Raw genomic sequence first — 25,962 nt, 5'->3', positions numbered from 1 at the left:
TTGAGTTGCATCCAGATGTTTATAGCAGAGCGCAATTCGGTTATAGTTGAGGCAGTGTGAGTTTCTCTCAGTGGGCAGTTTGGTGTTCATTGGGGAAAGGATGTGGCACTATGGTCAGAGCTGCCGAATTTGGAACTGGGGAACCAGGTTCAGCCTTCATGAACAGTCCACCAGACCACTCTCCTGAGGGAGCACATTTCCGTGCTAGACCTTAGAAGGCCCTGCAAGACCTTAGAATCCCTGATGTCTTAGCATCAGCAGGTGGACCCTAGCGGTGGCAAGTGTGGGTTAACCTTGAAGGCCTGCCCACCACAACCCCTAGTGAAGCTCACCTCAAGTCTTTTGGGCAGGCGTACGAAGTGGCACACCCTAAAGCAACAGTGACTCTGTCACTAAGGTCACAGGACCCTTGAGCAGGGAGGCTCTAGGGTGGTGCGACCGGTGAGATCACACTTAGCGCTGACTTCGGGTGGGGGTGTCATGGTTGCAAGTGTATTATGTTTTTAAAAGCACTTGCTGCCTTCTTCCTGGCCTCCTGCAATTTTCGGCAACAATAAAAATGTCATGATCACTCCGGTGATTAATGTTCTTCCTAGAGAGAGATGGAGTTTTGTCAAGTGGAAGTTTTGACGCCTGGAAAGGTAGCGCAGAGGGTTAATGTGCCTGGTGCAAAGAACATGTACCATGCAGATCACAAAGTGCGCATAATGCAAATAGGTCAGTGGGTTACTGCTTTTGTCCGTGAGATCCTTTTGTTATTTGCAGTTTATAAGTCAAAATCCTAACATGGAACAATTAACTATTAACTGTCATCTAAGAGCTGCATGCAAACTGTAAGGTATAAATTATAGCGTTATGGTTTTTTCCCCAGTCTTTGATTATAATAATGTTGCAAAAAGTGTTCATTTGGATACAAATCAATTCTGGTTATTAAAGAGAACCCCAACCATGGTATTACATTCTAAATTCAGAGTTTGTGTTTCTCCAGACCAATCACTATTAAACTATGCTGCCTACTAGTATGATTGTCATGTGACTCCTACATCTTGCAGTCCTTTATCTTATGTAACATTTCCTATACAGTGATTTACACACGTATGATTGCTTGTCTCTGTGTAATGTGTGAAATAAAGTTCTTTGATACCCTACACTGGTATCAATGGTGCTGTAAATCAAATTAAATGCATCTGAAAGAGAGTGTGGTTATGGAGACTTGAGGGGCACTGTTAAAAGGTGATAGTGAGGGAATCCGTGGCAGAGGGAGTCATTGGGGGGCACCAACAAACATTGTCACACAGGGCTCCACCAGCGCTAAAGCCGGCCACTTCCACTTCCTATAGTTCTAACACCAAATCAAAAATGTTGATTTGAAAACCCCTTGAATCTGCAGCATACCTTCAAGTCAGTGAATGATTTAACAGTGGTCTCGGTTGTTCTCAGTCTTTTTTATTTATGTACAATCTTTATTTGTTTGCAATGATGTCTTGTGATTTTGTATTATATGTGCTGTATTTGTGCACTTACCCTAATTCTGGTGAGTAAAGAGCCCACACACAAAAAAGATTGTCCTACGACTCTTAGCCTGTGCGTGTGGTATACTGGTGAAAGGATTTATGTTAAAACAAATTACTAAGTATTAATATCATCCTAAGGTGGCACAATAATGGCACAGAAAGATAAGAGAGCCTTTTGAAATTTTCGATTATATCCATAGTTTGAGAGGTTTTTCATTTAATACAGTTTTAAAATATATGGATTTATTTCATTTGTATTTTTATCTTTTTGGCCATGTTACTGATATCCACTTTAGGTCTCTTCCGTGATGCCAAATAGGATCAATAGTCCTGCGATGTCACTTTCTTTGATGTCACTTCTTGTGATTTTGCATGCAGATTAGAGGGTCCTCACATCTTCCCTTTCGCCCGGGGCTCCGGAAGTTCTAGGACCGGCCCTGCTTACACCCCAAAGAAATAAAGTAGCTAGAAGTACACGGATCTCAGATTTGCACTGTTGCTTGCTTCGATGAGCTTTAGTGAGTGAGAATTAGTGCAAACTGAGCATTATGTGGTGAGAGCTGCACAAACATCCACAGGAATGAAACAAAACCCATTCCTTGTAAAGTAAGGCAAACAAACGAGACTTACTTTTACACTAAATTAGGGGTGGGCGGAATTTGAGAAATTGACTTTCGCAAATTATCGCGAAATTGCTCAAAATCTCGGCGAGCACGTGGAACTTTTGCATAGATGCAGAGACTGCTTTTCCCGCCCATTCACAATGTGTTTTTGCGTGCTCGCGGGGAAATATATCTCCAACTTGCCCATGCGGTCGCTAATGGGCGCGACCATCTTGCTCGCGGTGCTTATTTCCTGTTCCGGGTCGAATGACGTGTTCGCGATCGCAAACTCTCCCGGGATCGCGTGGCCGGCTACCAACAATCCAACATCTTGTGGCGCACGCTAACGGATAGGAAAACACATCGCCGAACGCAGGGACCCGGTAAGTCACGACCGCGCCCGCGATAGCGCATTTTTAAAGCGCGAACAAGAAAAATACTTCAGTTTCGCGGCAGATTGCGAAAGTTTTGACATCAGAATGAAATTTACCACCCAGGCCTACATTAAATACTAGTGCCAAGCGAAAAGAGAGACAAACAAAAGACAACATTTGTGGTGAGCCATTGCAGCATTTTTGTATGCATACTCCGTATAATAATTGCGAAGAGTACAGATATTACTCGAGCTGTGGAAATTTAGCTTGTAACTGAACATTATCTGCGCCATCTTGCCTCTCCCCAGCGCCACGCACAGCGAATGCACGGCCGCCATTTTAGGCACCCCACTCTCTCCCCGCTCATTCTCGATCGACAGCGCTTTCCCCTGGCGCTGCGAGCATCCCCCACGCACCGGCCACCCCCGCTCTCTCATACACGGGCCATAAACCCTCTCATTCAGCGCGACCCTGCCATGGGACCACATCCCACACCTGACCGACATCCCATACATGGTCATGCCCCTCTTTGATAAACCCCCTTCCTCTGCGCCCCATTGTCCGAACCGATCCCAGGCCATCACCTAGCCCTGCGGATGCAGTTTATTGCTCCCACTGTAAGGGAAACACCCCACATCAAAGGGATTACGGTGGATCAAAGCCCCTACCCCCTGAGACCCGGCCGGTTGCACACACCCCCGGGAATTGGCGGAATATCCAGCTGCGTGATAGCCATCTCCTACTGTGGGTGGGGTGGGGACTTCTACTGTAGATATGTGTGGGAACGAGCTTGAAGTGGGGGTTCCAAGGAATGTCTTTCCGTACATCAAAGCCTCAACAAGAATGTACCATATGTAATAAAGCAATAAACCTGTGTATAAGAGACCAGGTCTCAGAGATGCAGTTAGAGCACCTCGTGACGATACCTTGCTGTCTGATCTGATGTGTTCTGCTCCGACGGAATAAAACTTTGTTTCCTGCCTTCCAGTCTCCGGCGCCTGCCTCTTTCATTGGTAAATTATCGAGTGGTATGAGAGGCGATTACCGCCGGGCAATACTTGAAAGGTTATCGACTGAAACTGCCGCTACCATTTAACAATTGGCGTCCCAAGCGTGGGGCCCATCAGCGACACGTGGATCCAGTGGGAGAGGTCCCGACGACAGAGTGAACGACTGCAACGATCGGGAGAGCTCCTGCCCAATAGACCCTCGCCTGGCAGCCGATCATCCGAACTTCACTGGTTCCGAGCAGACCTCTCTCGAGTGATCTACGGTCCTGACTGGGAACCATCAGGAGTGCCGCGGCAAATACGGAGAGTAGAGGATGATCGGGCGCTGGAGGCGGAAGACGAGAAACTGTCCACGCGGTCCGGGTAAGGTCGTGATACACGACAAATTGCGAAATAATTGATTGATTGTTTGAAGCTTTGGAATACTAGTATTGCTCATTGATTGTGCTCATTGATTGTTCTCTTTGAGATATTCGCTGTCTACAAACGGGGAGGAGTAGAAATACTCTCTCTGTCTCCCTTTGCAGATAGTGAAGGGTAGGTAACGCAGACTTTTGTCCCTGTTGAAACCCGTCGTGCCTATCTTTATCTCCCCACTGATTGATTGTCCGAACATTGATTGTTTTGAAGAATAGTGCTCTTTGAGATATTCTCTGTTTGCAAATAACGTAGAATAGAAATATTCTGTCTAGTCTTTGCAAATAGTGAAGGGTAGGTAACGCAGACTTTTGTCCCCGTTGTAACCCGTCGTGCCTATCTTTATCTCCCCATTGATTGATTGATTGATTGTCCGAACACTAGTTGTTCGATATTGGTTCTTTTGGAGGTATTCTCTGCTTACAAATAACGAGGAATAGAGATATTCTGTCTAGTCTTTGCAAGCAGTGAAAAGATAGGTAGTGCTGACTTTTGTCCCCATTGAAACCCGTCATGCCTATCTTCTCCCCACTGATTGGTAGTTGGTTCTGCCCGGACCGCTTATTAGAGGTGGACCATCCGGCCCCACTGGAAGGCACCCCTAATAAGGACATGTTCACTAAATATGGACTAGTCGCCGTAGCTTATACCAAGCTATGGCATAAATATACAAAGAAGGACCCCGAGAGTCAGTGGCCACTGATGGGATCCTTCGACGACCATAAGATAGAAGTGCTAGAAATAGCTCTGCGTAGCAATAAGACGACGCCTACTATGCTTGACAGTATCGGCATGTGGCGCAAAGAAGCAACGCAACGGAAAAAGAGGGAAGAAGTAAAAGCAGAAAAGGAATTACGAAAAGCAGCTCACCTTGCCGCTAGAAAGTTAGAAGAAGAAATAAAGGAGAGAAGGGAAACTAAACTAAGACAGGAGCCCGAAACATCAGGCCAGTACGCTGTTAGGACCCCTTCTTTGCTCTACCCTGAGTTATCCTCTAAACAGCGAACGAATGATGAATTACTATTAGGTCCCCCGATCATTTACATGCCCCCTCCATACGCACCCTCCCAATCAATAGTGCAACACCCACAACCCCCAAACACGAACGAAAGCAGTACAGGGGCCTCGGTCCTCACGGCCTCCGCGCCGGCCGAGCCTCCTGTACTGAACACAACGTCGGCAATAACGTTGGATGACCCTGAGATGAGAAAGAAAGATTCCACCAGAATGAATCGACTAACGAAGGATGAACGAGCAGGAATCGACAAAATAGTAAAGACACTAGTGGAGCGTAAGGAAAGTGAGGAGTATATAACAGACGTATATAACTCGTATGCAGACAGCCGCAGACGACACTTTGTCGTACGACTTTGTTATCATGCCCTAAATGCATATGAGGATAGGTACCGCGATAAAGGTCCCGAAGGCTTAGCGACCCTATATAGGAAGGTAGACATTGGGGAAGAAGGAGAGGGCGATGTAACGAACCTCTTCACTCGTACACTCGAGGTCTATCGACACCTTAGAGAACACAGGCAGACCACCAAAGCAGAAACCCCCATAGCGACTAAGCCCCAAGAAGGAAGGGCTGATACCATGATGCCCATCAAAGAGGCTGCCCCCTACTGGGTCCCCCCACGAGGTCAGGGAACACATGACGACATCAACCACCAAGATGCGAAGGGAAGGGTTGTATATAATTGGGTCTACCAGCCATGGGACCGACAAGATATTTTGACCTTTAGAAAAACTCTACCCGACTTGAGAAAGAACCCGACTGCCTTCTACACTGAACTGGGTACAGCCTTAGGTTCTACGATAATGACTTTAGCAGATATCGACTTGTTCTTTGGGCTATGTCTGCCGGCTGATGTGTGGAAGCAAATCCGGAAAGTTGACCACGCTGAGCCGTTCGGATATACCTGGGTACAACTCGATACCATAGATAAACAGCGAGAACCGGGACAGAAACCCCCGAAAGCCATATTAGAGCTCCCAGACAAGATTGTACTTAAGTTGAAGACTCTAATCCCGGAAAGAAAGGTAGATTGGTCAATAGTGACGGCTTGTCGCCAGAAACCCCAGGAGGATGTATCTGAATATTTCTCTCGGTTCGAGACTGTGTTTTCCGATTATAGTGGCCAGGACATGACCACTGCAACCGGACATCACCTCTTTGTCCAGAATTATGTGAAGGGTCTGTCACAAGAAGTTTCCCAGAAGCTACAGACTAGCGAGAGTAGTTGGGCAGCCTCCAAACCCGCAGCAATTCTCCAGATGGCCCAATATTACGAAAACCAGAAGAACGAGAACGATAGGGCGTCAGAGAGGAAGAAAAAGGAACTGAAGGAGAGGGTAATGATAGCACAGTTGCAAGGGGTGACCATAGGAAGGGAACCCCCGAAAGGGAATTACCAACCAACTGCCCCTAGAAAGCTACCCCCTAGAGACCATACACCTGCACCCTACAACGGACGGAGAGACTTAGATGGGAACCAATGTGCGTTCTGTAGAGGGTTCGGACACTGGAAATCCCAGTGCCCGGTCCTTCTGGAACTGAACAAAAATAGGGATCCCAGAGACACAGCATATGACCCCAGAAATAGAGGACAGGGACGAGGGCACACGAACGACGCAATCAACGACAGGCCAGGCAGACCAAACACCTTTGATCGCCCCCGACAAAACCAGTGTCAGCAGTCCGACTACGAAAGCACCCATGACTTCGCAGAGGACCGCCAGGGGCAAGGGAGGGATCCAGTCGAACTCCGTGTTGACCAGCAAGGTCCTTACGTCACTGCTAAGGTCTTGGGCACAAAATCTCCATTCCTGGTAGACACTGGGGCGACACGTAGTGCGTTATCCAAACGACTGATCCCTAGGGCACCCTTGTCTGGCTCAAATGTAACCTCAATAGGCTTCGATGGAACGCCCTCCACTAACCCCTTATCAGCACCAATCTCCTTTGACTTAGAAGATAACACCACTGACACGACCTTTCTGCTCTCCTCCAACACCCCCGATGCTATTATGGGACTTGATTTGCTAAAACATTTTCGAGCTACCATCAGATGCTCCCCAGACGGAGTTCGAGTCATCCTACACGATAACCCAGATCTGTCCAGACCCTGTCACACACGGCGTATGCTCTCTATAACCGATGCTGACATGTCCCTACTCGACACATTACCTTCACATCTATGGGCTAAAACCGACTCAGATGTAGGGCGCATGGTGATCGACCCGGTACACATAACCGTCCGACCGGACGCAGTGCTCCCAAAGCTTCCACAGTATCGGATATCACCCGAAGGCGAGAAGGCATTGGTGGAAATCATCGAGTCCCTAGTCGAGGCAGGAGTGGTAGAAGAAGTAGTCAGTAATGTTTGCAACAGCCCTATCCTACCCATTGTAAAGAAGCAAGGCGAGGGAGATGAGAAAGCCTACCATTTCATTGTTGATTTGCGAGAGGTTAACAAAGTAGTCATACCCCAGTACCCCGTGGTCTCAGACATCACCACCATCCTCACCCTGATTCCATCCACTGCCACCACCTTTACTGTTATTGATCTCAAAAACGCATTCTTTTCCATCCCCATCCACCCAGACAGCCGCTACCTGTTCGGCTTCACTTTAAAAGCCCGTTCGTACAGATTCTGCAGGGCACCCCAAGGCTACACTGAGAGTCCCAGTATTTATAGCCAAGCCCTCAAGAGGCAGCTAGATGCAGTCCAACTACCCGATGGAGTGGTGTTGATACAGTACGTCGATGACATTCTTTTGGCGGCCGACACCACTCCACTTGCCGTCACAGCCACCATTCACCTCCTCCGCTTCCTTGCGGAGAACGGTCACAAGGTCTCCAGAAAGAAATTGCAATTCTGCCAGCCCCAAGTAACGTATCTAGGCCACCTACTATCCAAAGACGGGAGGAAACTTACCCCTGACCGAATTCAGACCATCCTAGAAACCCCTGTTCCCAAAACTCAGAAGCAAGTGCGGTCCCTAGTAGGCCTCACCTCCTTTTGTCGACAATGGTTGCCAAACTTCAGTCTTATCATAAAACCTCTGCTTTCCCTGCTGGCTAAAGATGTCCCCTTCCCCCTCCCCTGGACACCCGAATGTCAATCCTCCTTCAAAGAATTACGAGACGCCCTCTGTTCGGCCCCAGTCCTAGGAACCCCAGACTACACTAAACCTTTCTCCCTCTACACCCACGAAAGGGAGGGATGTGCGTTGTCTGTCCTAACCCAGTCCATAGGCCCTAAACAACGCCCTTGTGCCTACTTCTCTGCCACTCTTGACCCTGTAGCCAGAGCTTTGCCCGCATGCCTTCGAGCAGTAGCCGCCGCGGCTAGCTCTATCCGGCAAAGCGAGGGGATCATACTCTCAAACCCCCTCACAGTATTGGTACCCCATGCGGTTGACACCCTCCTGAACCAAACCAAGACTCAACACCTGACTAGCGCACGACTGACCGGTTACGAACTGACTCTGCTTGCACCCCACAACACATTGAAACGATGCACCACTCTGAATCCAGCTACTCTACTACCTCTCCCTGACACTGATCCCAATGCGTCCCCTATACACGACTGTGTGACCCTCACCGACGAACAGACCAAGAGTAGGGTCGACCTCCGAGATACTGCCTTCCCGGACCCTGACGGAGAACTGTGGGTGGATGGCTCATGCATCAAGCTCCCCGATGGCACCACCTCAGCTGCCTATGCAGTCACCACAGCCCGAACAGTTGTTGAGACAGCCCGCATCACACAGCGATCCACACAGGCGGCGTAACTAATTGCTCTCACACGAGCCTGCATCCTGGCAGCAGGGACAACCGCAAACATCTACACAGACAGTCAGTACGCCTTCAGGGTAGTTCACCACTTTGGGCTCTTATGGAAAGAGAGGGGATTCTTGACTTCTCATGGCACACCCATCCTGCATGGAGATCTAGTCTCTGCCCTGACCGAAGCGGTCCTCCTCCCCACACGGCTGGCTGTGATCAAATGCCAAGCACACAAGAAGGTGACAGACATTATAGGACAGGGAAATGCACTAGCTGACATTACTGCCCGAACCACAGCCGAGAATAGGTCCACGACCCGTATGTACGTGACCAGGTCACAAGCTGAGAAATGGAAGGATGCTAGGGAAACGATTAGGGACATCCAATTAGCCAGTACACCACCCGAGTTAACTGAATGGGCACGGGTGGGATTGAAGGACGATGATGGTTGCTGGCGGACTAAAGACTCGAACAAATGGTTGCTACCAGACTCATACTTGATCCCCATGCTGACCATGGCACACTCCCCCGCACACATAGGGTCTGCCCCCATGATCGAACTCATCTCCAAAGTCTGGCACAACGACAAGATCCCAGACTCAGCCAAACGTCTGGTCCAACAATGCCTAGTATGCCTCCAACACAACCCTGGGAAAGGAACTGCTGTACCCCGGGGAGGGTTCGGGGTCCCCAATCACCCTTTTGAAGTCCTACAAATGGACTATGTCCAGTTAGAAAGGTGCCAAGGTTTGAAGTACGTACTTGTCGTTGTGTGTGCCTTCAGCAAGTGGGTGGAAGCCTATCCAACCCACGACAACACCGCCATGACTACCGCAAAAGTACTACTGAAGGAATTCTTCCCCCGATACGGCCTTTGTCGAATTTTGTGGAGCGACAACGGCCCCCACTTCGTAGCCAAAGTTATCCAACTCATCTTAAAAGGGTTGGGTGTAAAACAGAAATTCCATGCGGTCTTCCATCCCCAATCTGCAGGCTTGGTTGAGCGACACAACGCCACCTTGAAGCTTAAGATAGCAAAAATAGTCGCCACCACAGGACTGAGATGGCCAGACGCTCTCCCGCTAGCATTGCTATCAATGCGTTCCACCCCCACTAAACACCACTTAACCCCCTACGAAGTCGTTTTCGGGCGGCCCATGAACCTTTGGGCTGCTCCAAAGCCAACATCCATCCACGACGTCCCGGACGTCCTCATGTCTGACTATTTGTATAACCTAACTAAAACGTTGTCTGTCATCCATCAGCAGGTGCTGCACGCCATTCCCGATGTTTCCAGGGGCCCCGGACACGACATCCAACCCGGTGACTTCGTCTTAGTGCGTAACTTCCAGCGCACCAAGAGTCTGGAGCCCCGGTGGACGGGCCCCCTGCAAGTCCTGATCACCACCCGAACAGCTCTTCGAGTGGAGGGGAAACGCAATTGGCTGCATGCACACCACTGCAAGAAGGTATCACCGACCCTGACAACCACGGACAACATCACCGCCCAAGAAGAACTTCTGGACAAAGACCGACCATCCCTGAGCCGCTGCCCTGATACAGAGACACTCGAGTTAGTAAGATATCCTGATCCCACCGTGCCATCCAAGGAAGAGTATAACTTGCGACGAAAGGAGAGAACTTCGGCTAAGCAGACCACAGGCTAAGTGGAAATCTCAGAGCGGTAGCCCAGTCACCTCAAAGGCCACCAGGAGAGAAACTAAACGAAGTCTGTGGTTCTGCCCGCTACCGAGTCTCTTGAAGGTGATGGAAGCGCCCGACATGAAGATGATGGAAGCAACCGGACGTCCGAAGATCCACTACAAAAACCCAAAGACTGACCGAATGCACAGCTTAAAGACTATTGCACTTTTCATTACCCTTCTCTTTTGCCTTCTCCTCGTGGTCACCTTCTGGATCATGGAGGAGGGCACACCCGCTCATAAGATATTGCTGACCACCGTTCAACCTACCACCACGAAAGAACACCATCTGATCTCACTTTCACCCCAACTCCGAGAAAGGCGTTAGGAGTTCTGGAATAACTCTTTTGTGCAGTTGCTCCACCAACACAATCTTGCTGCCAACGCCACTAATTGCTGGATCTGTGGATTGCTACCACATGCCACTGGACACTCTATCCCTTTCATCCCTTCACCTTTTTCTGTCCATGGTTCCTGCCTCGCCTGGCTAATCCTCCTGCAAGAAAGCTACAAGGACAATGCCACTTCCGGCAGAACCATGTCACACTTCTACCATGGGTTCTGGCTGAACAAAACTGGAAGAACTTCTGCCCTCTTCTGCCCTCTGAGATCGAACACTTCCTTTCACATGGACATCCCTGCCAAAGAACGAGTTGAAATGCAAGTGTTCAACAACCCAGCCAGACCCACCTTCTCTTACCTCCGGAAACAGACGGCCGCCACCCTAACAGTGGCCCTGTCCGTCATCAACATCACTGGATTTGTGTGCCTCGAAGGCCTGGGGGCGCAGCTGGTGGGCCACAGCTCCTGCCTCATCACCCGAACATTGGACTCAGTTGACCCACCCTCCTTTGTTGCCTCCCCGAATATGTACTTCGTCTGTGGTACTAAGGCCTACACCTGGCTTCCGAAAGGTTGGGGAGGCACCTGCTACATCGCCTTTGTCCTTCCTCCGACATATGTGGCTCCAGCAAACCATCACCGACAGAAGCGGGCCAAAGACATTGTGCAAGCCGACTCCGCCGGAGCACAGTTCATGGACGCAGTGAAAGGCCTTGTTCCACTCTGGGGTCCAATGGCAAACAGCCGTGCCATCCGCCACTTAACCCAGGCAGTCGAAACGGCGATGAACATTACGGCTGGCGCCCTCGCCAACAACACCGCCGAGCTCCAGGCCGTCCGCTTAGTGGCCCTTCAGAACCGCCTCGTTCTAGATGTGGTTCTGGCTGATCGTGGAGGAGCATGCCGCATCATTGGGTCCAGCTGTTGTACCTACGTACCGGATAACTCACCCTCAGTCTACAAAGCAATTGAACACCTCCACAGACTGTCCGCAGAGGTCCATCAAGAGCAAGAAGAATGGTCACTGGGGAGTTGGTTTTGGGACACTATTAAAAGTTGGGGATGGAGGCTGTTTCCATTTATCCTCATACCAATTGTGATGCTATGTGGATGTTGCTTGGGGATTCAGTGTCTGCCACCTTTATGTTCGCTTTTTATGAACTGCATCTGCCCTAAGACTTTGGACTTTGAAACAGAGCGAATGAAAGCTCTGTATGAGGTGGAAGTTCGGAGTATTATGGGGATAGATCCGAACTAGACAAGCTGGCGAGATATGTTAAAAGGGAGGACTGTGGAAATTTAGCTTGTAACTGAACATTATCTGCGCCATCTTGCCTCTCCCCAGCGCCACGCACAGCGAATGCACGGCCGCCATTTTAGGCACCCCACTCTCTCCCCGCTCATTCTCGATCGCCAGCGCTTTCCCCTGGCGCTGCGAGCATCCCCCGCGCGCCGGCCACCCCCGCTCTCTCATACACGGGCCATAAACCCTCTCATTCAGCGCGACCCTGCCATGGGACCACATCCCACACCTGACCGACATCCCATACATGGTCATGCCCCTCTTTGATAAACCCCCTTCCTCTGCGCCCCATTGTCCGAACCGATCCCAGGCCATCACCTAGCCCTGCGGATGCAGTTTATTGCTCCTACTGTAAGGGAAACACCCCACATCAAAGGGATTACAGTGGATCAAAGCCCCTACCCCCTGAGACCCGGCCGGTTGCACACACCCCCGGGAATTGGCGGAATATCCAGCTGCGTGATAGCCATCTCCTACTGTGGGTGGGGTGGGGACTTCTACTGTAGATATGTGTGGGAACGAGCTTGAAGTGGGGGTTCCAAGGAATGTCTTTCCGTACATCAAAGCCTCAACAAGAATGTACCATATGTAATAAAGCAATAAACCTGTGTATAAGAGACCAGGTCTCAGAGATGCAGTTAGAGCACCTCGTGACGATACCTTGCTGTCTGATCTGATGTGTTCTGCTCCGACGGAATAAAACTTTGTTTCCTGCCTTCCAGTCTCCGGCGCCTGCCTCTTTCATTGGTAAATTATCGAGTGGTATGAGAGGCGATTACCGCCGGGCAATACTTGAAAGGTTATCGACTGAAACTGCCGTTACCATTTAACAGAGCTACCTCTGCGATATCATCAGTGTGAAGAAAATTGAAGTCAAGGGTACGTATGCATTTTGGGCTAAATGTGGGCGTGGTACAGCTCGATAGCGTTTGCACCACAGCCAAACCAAACGTCCGTGCTTGTTTTGATATTAACCGTGGTGGGCGTGATTGCCATCGCTGTTGCTACCATCACAGACGCAAATTATTTCAGTTTTTGGGACCAATGACATCATCAAAGTGTGACATAAATATGATGCGGCACAGCCCAACCCTGCAATGACGCTGTTTTGGAGCAGAGGCACCTTGTGCAAATATTGATATATCTGCCCCTCCCCCCAGAGATCTTTCTTATCCCCTCTACCCAAGCACGCGGAAATCATTTGTGAAACAGCTATTGTAATGTTCTCAGCACCATTAGTGAGATGTGCAGTGGCCCTAAGTACAGTACTGAAGCACCCACAATGGCCATATTTGCACCCTACCCTGCTGTACATCAGTCCTGACACACGTGCAGAGTTAGCAGACATAGGTGTAATATGAGAATTACACCTTTTTCTGCCTCATAATGAATTCGAGGGTCTCAGCACGGAGGCTCTCATGTTACTCTTCAACAACAAAGTCCAGCATGGAACTGTGCTAAGCCCTACCTACTCGTAAAATTGCTAATGGACTAAACATGTCTGAAGTTTGCTTTTACTCTCCAGTGAGTTAACACTTCCAAATACCGGAGGGGCTCACTCGGCCTTTCATTTTTCTGATGTCGACTACATTCGAACCACTTGGGAAAGTAATAATAACTTGGGCTTTCCTCTGCATTGATATAATTCACCTACAATTTTCATTTAGCATTAAAGTTGCTGTGTTGCATTGCATCAGGAAGCGAGTTGTCCAGGGGCATAGCTACTAAGGTATGGTCTTTTTTCTCTACCCCCATGAGCTGACACAGTTTTGGCTGCCTTGCACCATAGGGCAAGAGTGTCTGTGTGAGCTGTAGTATACTGGGCAGGTACTCTTTCAGTAAAATTATTATGTTTAGATATAGAGTTAAAATGTTTTCTAACTTGTATATGCGCTGCATATTACAGCACATATGCAAATTTAGAAAAAAGGTGAAAGAATAAAACTTTTCTCACACGTTACACCTGCCTCCAGGTAAATCCTTTTTTAGTATATAAGGTTTTGCATCAAACACCATGGGTGGTGGGTGCTGATGGGAATGTGCGCGTACCACTCATGGGGGCATATTTATAACGAGGCGATAAAAAATTATCGCCGTTTTCGGCCGAAAAGCGGCGATAATTTTATCGCTATATTAGCAAGGTCACGCTAACGCGTGAAACCTTGCTTTAGCGTGGGGATTTCTAACGCCCAGCTTTGCATCTCTAATGAGATGCAAAGTGGGCGTTCCTGACCTGACATGATAGGAGAAATGTCGCTAAGCGACATTTCTCCTATCATCAAGCCCCACGCTATGAAGCATAGCGTCAGGAAAAGTAGCGATAACACCTGTTATTGCTACTTTCCTAACACCTACTTCAGGACTGACTTAGCCATGATATCCTATGGAAGGAGGATATCATGGCTAAATTTGTGAGGCCCTATCAGCTATTGTGAGATTATCGCTGGGTTTCCAGCGATAATCTCACGTTAGCCAGTTAGCGTGAGGATTTTTATCGCTATTGAGATAAGCGTTGCTAATAGCACACTATCTCAGCGATAAAAATTCACGCTAGCCGGCGATAATTATCCTAGCGCTAAGTGCTCTTTGCGATAATTATCGCCGGTTGTTGTTGATAAGCCCCATGGTACCCGTCACTGACGCAAAGTAGTGTAAAGTAACGCATTGTGCTACTTTGCATTACTTAGGGCTACAGTAAGTAAGTACTAAAAGACCATTTTGCACCATTTTCTGTCTTTTTTTGGGATACAAACCTGGCGCAAAGTGTTAGCACATCTGAGCAGTGTCTCATCTCTCTCTCGCAAATGAGTGTGTTAATCAACTTTTATTTCAGACGTTTTTCCTTCCATATTGTTGGTACATTCACTGGTCATGTGGACGTATTAAAACTCAAAGTATAACAGCTAAATAACGTACAGTACAGAACACTGCAAACTCCACAAATACACGTTTATAATGAAAAACAATAGGATATATACGTGTCATTTTCAATGGAGAATTGGAGGTTCTCAATAATTTATAATTTTCGTGACAATGAGGGTTTCTAAAGCTCATTAGCACTGCTACATTGGTCTAGTCATGGTAGGATTTAAAGACCCTTTTATATGATGAATTGGGCCTCCTCTTCCCCACTTATTTATGAAGGTCACATAACAAATGGTTCCCTTAATTTCACAATATATCCATAACATTTCAAGCAGTTGGTAGGTTGCAAGACAACTTTGCCTGGTCACTGTTACCACACTTGGGGGCATAATATCAAGCCAGGCGATAAAATTATCGTTGCTTTGGCGGCTGAAATCTGCCGCTAAAACGGCGATAATGGGCTTGATAATATGCTCTATGGAATTCCAATTGAAGCCCATGTTAGATGTCCTTCACATCTAACATGGGCTTCAATTGGAATTCCATAGAGCATATTATCAAGCCCATTATCGCCGTTTTAGCGGCAGTTTTCTGCCGCTAAAGCAGCGATAATTTTATCGCCTGGCTTGATAATATACCCCATGGCCATTTTACAACATCCCCAAGTTAGCTCATATTAAAAAAAATCCACTTGCCAAATTTAGCACCATTTACAAGGTTTGCATAGCACCCAGCTATTGGCTGTTTCTCATAATGTACCAGCTACCACTTTGCAATGTCCATTGTTCTCCAGGTAGAAAACTTTGCAAAATGTTGCAATGTAAAACATATACTCACTTTGTGAATTCCATAAAACACAATCAGCATACAATCAAGTACCATAATGCCTTTCCCATTTTAAGTTCCATAATGCAATATTTAGCACAGTTTTCTACCAAAGCTTAATTTGTGCCGGGTTGCTGGTGTTCGGCAGTCGGCACAGGCACTTAATTCATACACTGGCATCTATGTGCAGCAGTCCACCACATGGTGGCACTGTCTGTCTATTTTTGAGCAGACCACACCAGATTAACAAATATGCATTAAAAAACATAACTAGTGCATCTAAGCCATTTGTACAGCTTTGGGTGATCTGGAATTGTCCAAACTCTCAAGCGTCTCATTTATGGGTTTTTTGCCAAAGGGCAGCACAGCAGGCCTTGCTTCTGCACTGCCCGATGGCACAAGAAAAGGGCAGGAATGCGCCGTATTTATTAGATATGGCGCATTCCTGTCCTGTTCCAATACGTCGGGGCAAAATGGGCTGCCGTGCTCCAAAGCAGGCACCTTTGCACCATGGTGCAAGGGTGCCTGCATTGCGGGGATGATTATTTTTGTGCAGAAAGGGAACCTTCCTGCACAAAAACAATCACAAGAGGCTTTTCCTCTTTCTATGTGGGCTGTTGAATGTAGCACACATAGAAAGAGGAAAATGAGGAGAAATAAAGATATTTATCCTCGTTGTGTCTCCCTGTGGAGGCGTAAGTTTTTGGCGCGTAAATCCGAAGCAGTGTCAAAAACCAATGTATGTTGCTGGAAATGCCCCCAGCAACACCCATAGAACACCCCTTTCATGCAGTTTTCTGTGTGATAGGGGCACATAGTTATAAGGCAATGAAAAGCAACGTAACATGGCTTTAAGTGGCTGTTGGACTTGGCCCTTTTTGCAGCAGGGTCATCCCTAAACTTTTTGCCTTTCTCCTAGCCTTTTTTCTGACATGGTGTTGGTGATTTTAGGACTCTGGGCACTTTAGCAATGCTGTTCAGTGTAAAGTGTGTATGCTCTCTGTGATAAAAATGGTAAGATTGGTCTACACCTGTTTGGCCTATTTAATTCACCTGTCAGTCCCTTGTAAAGTGGTATCTCATATACCACGGGCTGGTAAATTAAATGCTTCTGGTGGGCTTGCAGCGCTGATTGCGCCTCCCACCAAAGTAGCCTTTCAAACCTATCTCAGGCCTCTGCCATTGCAGGGCCTGTGCCCACAGTGTTACTGCCGCTGTGACGTGGCACCTAACGTGTGTGCCATGTCTGTGACCCCCCTTTTACTACATGTCAGTCACCCCTAAGGTAGGTCCTAGCTAGCCCTATGGGCAGGGCGCATTGTAGGTTAAAGATAGGACATGTACCTTAAGTGTGTGACATGTCCTGATAGTGACAAACAGCCATTTTGGTTTCTCACTACTGTGGGGCTGCCCTCCCATAGGAATGCTTTGGGGTTTCCCTGATAAGTGTTTCCGTGGTAATTCCTGACATGAAAGGAGCAGCGTGGTCAAGTTTAGTATATTTGGAATGGTAATAATAAATGCTGCGCAATGGTGTGCGCAGATTTATTATAACTATTTTAGAAATGCCACTTTTAGAAGTTGGTATTTCTGTGTGCTATGTGCCTGCCTGCCTGATGTGAATTGCATGTCTGGCTTCTGAGTGACAGGGGCTGGTGAGGTGTGTGTGGCTTCAGGAGGGGCAGGGTGAGTCAGCACTAGGCTGAATGGGACATCTGCATTTGGAGTAGTGGAGGAGCAGTCCCCTGTACCTGAATAGGTCTGTGCCTAGACTGTACAATGCTGGCTCCGCCCCCTTGTGGTGTGTCTGATGGCGAGCCCCCACCTGACAAAGGGGAAGAGGAGCCTGGTAAACAAAGTTCTCCAATTCGCCCCTGAACCCGTTTTTGCTGGTTCCCCCAAGCCCTGAGCCAGGGCAGACAAAGCCTAGATGTGATATAAATATAGGGGCTGTGACCCCTTGAATGGTGTGCTGTTCCTGTGCTGAGGGGGCCTCCTGCAGCTGGGCTCCAGGAGGAACTGCCACAAGTGTCTGCCTCCCTGCTGGAGGGCCCTGTAAGCTGGCCTGCCTGTGCCCAGCCTTGAGCCCCTGGAACTTTGCTGGTTGGAGCTTTGCTGGTTGGAGCTGTGGCTCCTAGCGCCTCGTGAGCGCTATATTTTAATTTGCCCAAAAGAAGAGCGTGGGATTCGCAGCGCGGAGCTACAGCCCTTTTAGAGGAAATCCCAACATGGGGATTCCCCTGCATTTGCTGTTTTCTTCGGCGGGAGCCCACTCCGCATTTTTCCAAGCCAAGCGGGAGCCTACCCCACTTTATGAATATTTTAGGGGCGGGCCCACCCCGTATTGTGATGCCTTTTGAGCGGGTGCCCACCCCACTTTATGCTTTTATTTTTAAGGGGGCTGCCCACCCCGCATTGCGGCCAATGAAAGAGCCGCAGGCCCAACCCGTAAGCCAGACAGAGTCTGCCTGACAAGGGGCGGGGCTTAAGGAGCCGTCCGTCGGAGCAGGGAGAGCAAGTCCCACCTGCCGCAGGAGCCGTCCGGACCCTCGCGGGCTCCCCTGCGAAGTCCCGTGTCTCAGGAGAGGGACCGGGTGAAGGCAAAGTGAAGGGGGAGCCTCGCGGAAGAGCGAGGCCACGACCAGAGGAGAGCCCAGAGAGTCAAGTGAATGAGGGCTTGGCTTTGTACCCTGTCGGTGCTTGATATCCTGAGGCCCGCAAGAGAGCGGGCCGCTCTAATGTTGGGGGGAAATTTTGTTAAGACAGCCCCAGAGCGGGGCCCCAGCGCACCACACCGTGTTTCCTGCGCAGCTGCACTGCCGAAGCAGGCAGCTGCACCAAAGGGGCACTTTTGTTGTCAGAGAGTCCCAGAGAGGGGCTCAGGTGGCACAGTGGTGTCAGTTCTGATTTATTTACCCACAGCTGCACCGCCATAGCAGGCAGCTGCAACGGTTGGCCTTATTTGTTGGTAGAGCCCCAGTGGAGGCCCAGAGCGCACAGTGAGTGCCAGTGCCCATAGTTACCTGCACAGCTGCTAGCTGCAGTGCAATTAGCGGCAGCTGCAACGTTTAGGTCAGAGCAGTTTGAGGAGTCCCAGTGGGGACCCAGGAGGTACAGTGGTGTCAACGCAATTGCGCACTTTGATTCTGCTGCAGTGGCAGCCAGCCCTGACATTTTGGACATAGGGCATTTGAGCCCTATGTCCAACTGTCTTTGACAGTTCACCCAAAGAAGAATTTGAGGCTGATCTACTTGGAACTAGTGCTGATGTTTTACATTCCAATCTCAGGCAGGGCAGGTTGTCTGCACAATTCTTACTAGTCAAACCCATCTCATATTTTGAACCTTACTTGGATGTTGTACAACCCCAGTTGGCAAAAACGTTTAACATGAAATTTCAATATGATATTCTCCAAATTAGATCTTACACATCGAGGTGGAAAAAAGAATGTCACTGGAGATAACTGGATAATATGCACCTTTAATACCAAACAAAATTTAGCTCCCATTTTAATGTTCTGCCCAACTAATGCCAATTTTGGAAGGAAATGGATTCACCCTATATATTCCAATATGGGGTTTAGGCAATACTTAGACTCATAAAGAGTTTTAAAAACTGATTCCTACCGGCATATAGTTTTCAGCTTAAGCAGGTATCTATTTGCAGTTGGGCTACGGCATAGGGAGAGTGTTCCAAAATTTTAAGGAGCATTGTATTTTTAGCGAGCGGTAGAAAATCATAGGGGCATATTTGCAAGAGCTTATCGCCACAGGTATGTCACTTTTTGTGATGTTCCTGTGCTGTTAAACTTTTTCCTTATTTACAAGGTTGCGTTATGTCACTTAACATGCCTTAACATCACCTTGTAAATAAGGCCCAAAGGAGCGGACAATGGGTGTTGCTATGGGCGTTGTGCCACAACACCCATTGATTTTTACTCTGCCCCTATTTACAAGGGTGGCATAAATATGGGTCAGCGCCACAATTAAGATCAGTGAAAACCAGGTCTTAACATGGCGAAATGAGGAGAAATGTTTGATTTCTCCTCGTTTTTGCTGTTTCTAAGTGTGCTGCATTGTGCAGCACACAAGAAACAGCAAATCGCCATGAATGAATTACACCCTAACTGAAGATGGATTTTTATTAGATTTATAATAGGGTAGTGTATACATGTTATGATGGACTTCTTTTAACCCTTTGGGTGCTCATGATGGAATGGTTCCGTCATGAGCACCAGTTCTCCTGTGCTCATGACGGAATCATTCCGTCATGATTACAGGCAAGGAAAATCACTCTGCTGCAGACAGCAGAGGGATTTTCCAATATTTTGTTTACTTTGGGAGGTGGGGAAAGCTTCCCCCACCTCCCGAGGCCTGTTAGGGGTTTTCTTTAGGTAATGGGCGGAGGACTGTGCCTTCTTAATGAGTGTCTTGTAGGTGGAATAATTTCCAAAGTTCATTGGCTGGTTTCAAATCCGACGTGTTTATTTTTTCACGCAGAGAACAAAAGACAGCCGACACGTGTTTCACCCATTTGGCACAACGTCTGGGGGCTTTTTCAAGGCTGATTGAGTACAGAGAAATCATAAAATCATAGGTTAAGGCAAGGGTTCAAGTGATCGGACAGTGAGAATATTTGGACAATAGTTAAAGTGTGAGGGGCAGTGAGAATATGTTACAACAAAGTAGTGGTAAGTGAAGGAAAAATAGGAGAGAAGAGGGAAGAATCCAGGAAGAGGAGAGAAAGGGGAAAGGTGGGAAATAAGTCAAAATACAAACAAAAACATGAGAAATAAAACAGGGAATTTTTCATGTTCCATAATTCCACATATTCCCTTAAACCCATAGGACCATAATGGTGTGTCGAGTTCCAGTCGCATCATCGTAATAAATACACATTCAAATATGCACTAGATGTAAGACATTTAGGGATACATTGCAGCTTAAAGGTACTAAAATTCATCATAGAACTCCAGGTGTTACTTTGCACGGAGAGAACAGAGCATTTAAACATCTAATAATAGACATATGAGACAAAAGACAGCCTGAAAGGTTAAAGTCACCTGATAGCGTAACATTATTACACAAACATCACAATAGCAACAAATGATATGTAGAAACAGGCATGTACGAAAGAAATTGTACATATGCTATAGCAGTAACAGCCAAAGATGGGGGAATCAATAGTGTAAAATAAGATTATGTTGCTATGTTATAAAGCACAGTGCTTACCAGAGGGGCGTGACTGGTAATCCAGTTCCTAGAACAAAAAACATGGCAAAGCAATAGTGAAATTCACATTATTTCGATCGATTAATCATATGTACGTGCTGCAGTCAGCGCTGGAATAGTATTGGTGGTGGGAACACAGGGGTGCACACATTAGGTCTCTGGTATTAAAAGAGGGGTACAACCGTTATGTCTCGAGTGTGTAAGGAAAAAGAAACCAATCTACGGCAGGCGGTGAGAAAATCCCTATCAGTCTTCAGTGATGTAGTAAAGCGGGGGTGCGGGTAATGACTACAAAGATTAACTTATCAGGGCAGCAAACGTTAAACAAACACGTCGCAAAGACATTACTTCTTGCAATGGCAGTTTTAGTCACGTCTGGGGAATAACAACTGGACTAAAGTAACATTGCGAGTGCTCGAAAGCAGGTTTAAATTACATGGCTGAAATGCGGTCTTACCTTGATTAAGCAGTACAGCGGTTGCTGCGTTCCCAGGAACAGAGTGAGTTCCGGAACGGGCCGCAGTCTGTTAGGGGTTTTCATTGTAATGATGATCGCGCGCATGGTGCGCTGTCGTTATTACAATGAAAACGAAACTGAAACTTAGTTTCAGTTTCATAGTTTCGGTGCTTGTGGGGCTATCTCAGCCCCCTGAGCACCGAAACACATGGGAGAGGTATTGTTCCCCTTTCCAATGGTACCCTTCCCTAGTGGTTCCCTGCTTGGGGACCACCCCAGGAGGGTGATCCCTAAGCAGGGATCCACCCACTAGCACCAGGTAGGGGGGAGCGGCCCCTTGGGCAAGGGTCTTTGCTCCCCAAATAGATTGTGGCTATATAGTCTTTCTCCCGCCCCTGGAGAGCAGATGGGAGCAGTAGCCCCCAATCTGCCCCCGGGGGCAGAAAGCACCCTAGACGCCAGGGATTCTTTTTTTATAGTCCAGGGGTGGGAGCTGCCCAGAATGGGCATCCCATTGCCCCAACCCTACCCCGCAAAGAAGGCAAAAGACTTTCTGCCACCCCAGGAGGCAGAAGGGGGCAATAGCCCCTGATATTTCCTGCCAGGGGGGGGCAGAAAGCCCACTAGGTACCAGGGATTTTTTGTTTTTTTTATACATAGGGGTGGGGGCTGCCCAGAATGGGCATGCCAATGCCCCCACCCCAAAACAAATGGTACAGTCTTTCTGCCACCAACCTGGGAGGCAGATGGAGCAATAGCCCCTTATCCGCCCCTTCCCAGGAGAATACAGGATGGGGTGACTTGTCTGGCTCGCACTAGGTTCTGTTACCCAGAATTCCTTGCAAACTTCAACCTTTGTGAAAAAAACTCATTTTCCTCACATTTCTGTGGTGGAAAGTTCTGGAATCTGCGTGGATCCACAAAATTCCACCCACCCCACATTTTTCCCAAAGTCTTCCAAGAAAATGGTACCTCACTTGTGTGGGTATGCCTAGTGCCCGCGACAGGAAACAGCCGAAATTGTAACGTGGACACACCACATTTTCACATTGAAAACTGACCCTTTTTTGCAAAGTGCCTAGCTGTGTAGATTTTGAACCCTAGCTCTGCCAGCACCTAGCAAGACTGAGGAAACCTATACAGTTTGGAGAACTAGACACCCAAGGGAATCCAGGATGGGGTGACTTCTCTGGCTCTCACCAGGTTCTGGTACACAAAGTCCCTCGCAAACCTCAAACTTTAAAAAAACAAACACATTTTCCTCACATTTTTATGATGGAAAGTTCTGGAATCGGCTTGGATACACAAATGTCATACTACCTTGAGTTTACCCAGGTTTCCCGATAGAAATTGTACCTTACTTGCATGTGTGGGTCAAGTAGCCGCGACAGACAAGGACCCAAAACATATTGTAAAAAGATCAAAATTACCTATCACAAAACAATCTGCTTTTGCAAGGGGGCTCACATGAGTTTTTGGTTCAGGGCTTCGCGGCCATCTTGGGAAACCCAACAAACCCACACATTTCTGAAAACTAGACACCCAGGGGAGTCCAGCGAGGTATAGCTTGCATGGATCCCCCAAAGTTTTCCTACCCAGAATCCCCTGCAAACCTCACATTTAGCTGAAAAAATAAGGATTGCTTTTAAGGGCATAATAATTTACCACATATTTCAGTAATTGGTGGGATTGAACAGGGAAGATTCTGCTCTCTTCAATAGCTTAGAAAGAAGCAATATCAATAACTTTATCTGATGTAATGTCGTTTTTTTAATAGTGGTTTCATTACTTCTCTTTTGTAATGAGGCAGCTATTTTTCTGGGGGAGCAAGAACTAGAGCTGTTTAGATCATTATTAGAGAAGGCATAGACCCACTTTGGGCTGTATTTCAAATAAGGCGTACTGTCCTTGTTTGCACCATGACACACTTTCAAATTGGTTCACTGGGCACAGTTGGGCCCAGTGTGCTCTATTACTAATAAAGGATGGGAACGAGGGGAAACCCAATATACCCTTGGAAGCTTGGGCAGTTAAGTCAACGAGTAAAAGGTGCCTACAAGGGATTTTGTTTAGAAATTATTACTTTTAGTGTAGTATACATATAATTACTTGGTGATTAGATGTATACATTCATGATCTGCAGGTTAATTTGTACATCCTCTTTCATGATGTTTTGCTGGATTAATTTCCTTTGATTGTACCCTTCCGAATTGTATTTATATAAAATGTTGTACTTTTTGAAATAAGATATTCCCGTGTTTTTTTAATATTCTTTTTCTATTCATTGAGTGTTCACATTTTCTCAATTCGACGTATGTTCTGATTGTTCAAAGGCTCAGGACCTAATTAGGCTGAATTACCAAGTAATTATGTGTATAGTACACTAAAAGTAATCATTTCTAAACAAAATCCCTTGTAGGCACCTCTTACTCACTATTACTGATAGGCACTGCCACCACAAGGGCTGCAAACTTATGCTTGCCCTGAGCGCAGCACATTAGTGAAAGAAAGAACACCTGCTTGAAACAGCCACTCCATCTTTCACTGTATTGGCAGCACCTCCCAGCACTTCAAAGTGGGGACAGAGTTTCCCTGGTAGGTGGTTGCAGTGAGTGACTGCGCATACATGCAGGGGGTGCCTTGGGGCCTGTGGGATCCCCTCCTACCTTCCAGGGGGCTGCCCTCAGCTAGTGCATTGACTGAGCACTACCTTTTTGTGGTGCATAGCCAGTGCACCTTCTTACAGCTTGTTTTCCTCCACAAAACACCGTACAGTACCAGAGGCAAAGTGTTCCCTCATTTGTGTGGGGCTGCACCACTATGAAAATCAGGAAACACTCTCTTAAGATAGCACCTGTGCTGTATGTGTGCTGGCACTGTCTGTATTAAAGAAAGTGCTGCACAAGCATTGGCGCCCCATTGTGTAATACTATTGTAACCCAGATAGACAAAACAATGGGTGCACATGCCTGTTGCACCTCTGGGAAACTGTATGCAACATTGCTCCAGGATGGTGAAAAGGATACCACCTCAGTAGTGGTAGGACGGGGTAGTGGGTAGGGTTGTATGACAGTAGCATGCATGACTGAACCGCACGTGCCTCTACAATGTGGTCCCAACCGCAAATGCCTCTTAACCACGCATTCTTTTACTATGCAAGCCTTTACCATGCATGCCTTTATCACGCTATTTTGTTTTATAAGGCATGATTGGCAAAGGGATATGTGTGGTAAAGATCATCATTACACCGACCCTGACTGCCCCGCCATAAGCCCTAAAATCCTACCAAAAACGACCCTGATCCAGCCCCCCCGAGCCTTAAAACTTACCCCTCCTTGCCCTTTAAACTACCCCTACCCCTTCCCCCACCCTGAGGCCTAAAACGCTGCACCCCTTTAAAACCAACCCCAATCCTAAAAACTTCCCCACAAACCCAGCCCAAGCCCTTAGAACTACCTGACCCCTTAACCCCACCTGATCCCTAAAAACCTGCCCCTTTTAAAAACTACCCTGACCCCCCCACCCTGAGCCCTAAAACCGCCCCCACCCCTAGAAACTACCCCCCACCCAAATGCAGCCCCACTAAACTGTCTGCGTCCGGAGCTTCCTGTTCCAATGCTTCTGCCTTCTCTCCCCACCCATCCGGATGCTAGATCGATATCTGCCTTAACCATACATATGCGTGGTTAAGGCATACGCGTGGTTCAAGCAATTGCTGTTACGCTTGCAGGAAAATGGCACGCGTGACTCAGCCCGCGTTGTAAAGGCTGTTTCCCAGTGGGTAACATGCCAGTGGAATGCTGGTGAGCTGAAAAGTAGGAATTGTAAAATTATGCATCTCTCTTCTTTCTGTCTCATTTTTCCTTGGAAATTTAGCCTATCAGCTATCCCCTGATTCCTCTGGATTTCTCAGAAATTTTAGTTGACCATCACAGGTGATTATGCTGTTGTGCTTTCAGGCACAAAGTTCATGGGGCAGATTTACTAAAATGTTGTGCAACGCAAAGCAACAACTTTGGCTGCGCAAAGGGAAAACACAGCACAGAGAGCTATCTGGCCATATTATAATTAACTTAGGAAAGGACACAAGACCTATTTCAGGTTTTCACTGCACATGGGATGTTCTTAAAATGAGTATGCAAAGGTTGCTTTGATGGCACAAATGGAAAACGCAAGGTGCTCTGGCTTCAAGAACAGCTATAGGAGACATTTTAAATAGATGCTGATTAAACATAAGCATTTAGGGAAAGGGTATGGAAATCCAAAGAATGTTAAAAACCACCATACTTACCCCATAAATGGACTTAATGCTGGGAGTTCGAACGAACATAACCCTTTAGTTTTTAGCCATACCACTGCGAATGCCTTCCAGGTAAGCTACCATTTTTGCATATGGCAGCTAAGCCCCTGGATGGCATTCAGCAGGGCAGTCTGGCCTACAGGAATGCTCCAGAGGAGGTCAATAGCCTCCTCATTCAGCGTACCTGAGGAGACGGGAGCAGGGAGTAGGTGCCTGCAGCAAA

Source organism: Triturus cristatus, chromosome 6 (assembly GCF_964204655.1).
Source record: "Triturus cristatus chromosome 6, aTriCri1.1, whole genome shotgun sequence".
NCBI lineage: Eukaryota > Metazoa > Chordata > Amphibia > Caudata > Salamandridae > Triturus > Triturus cristatus.
Note: the sequence above shows the minus strand (reverse complement) of the source record.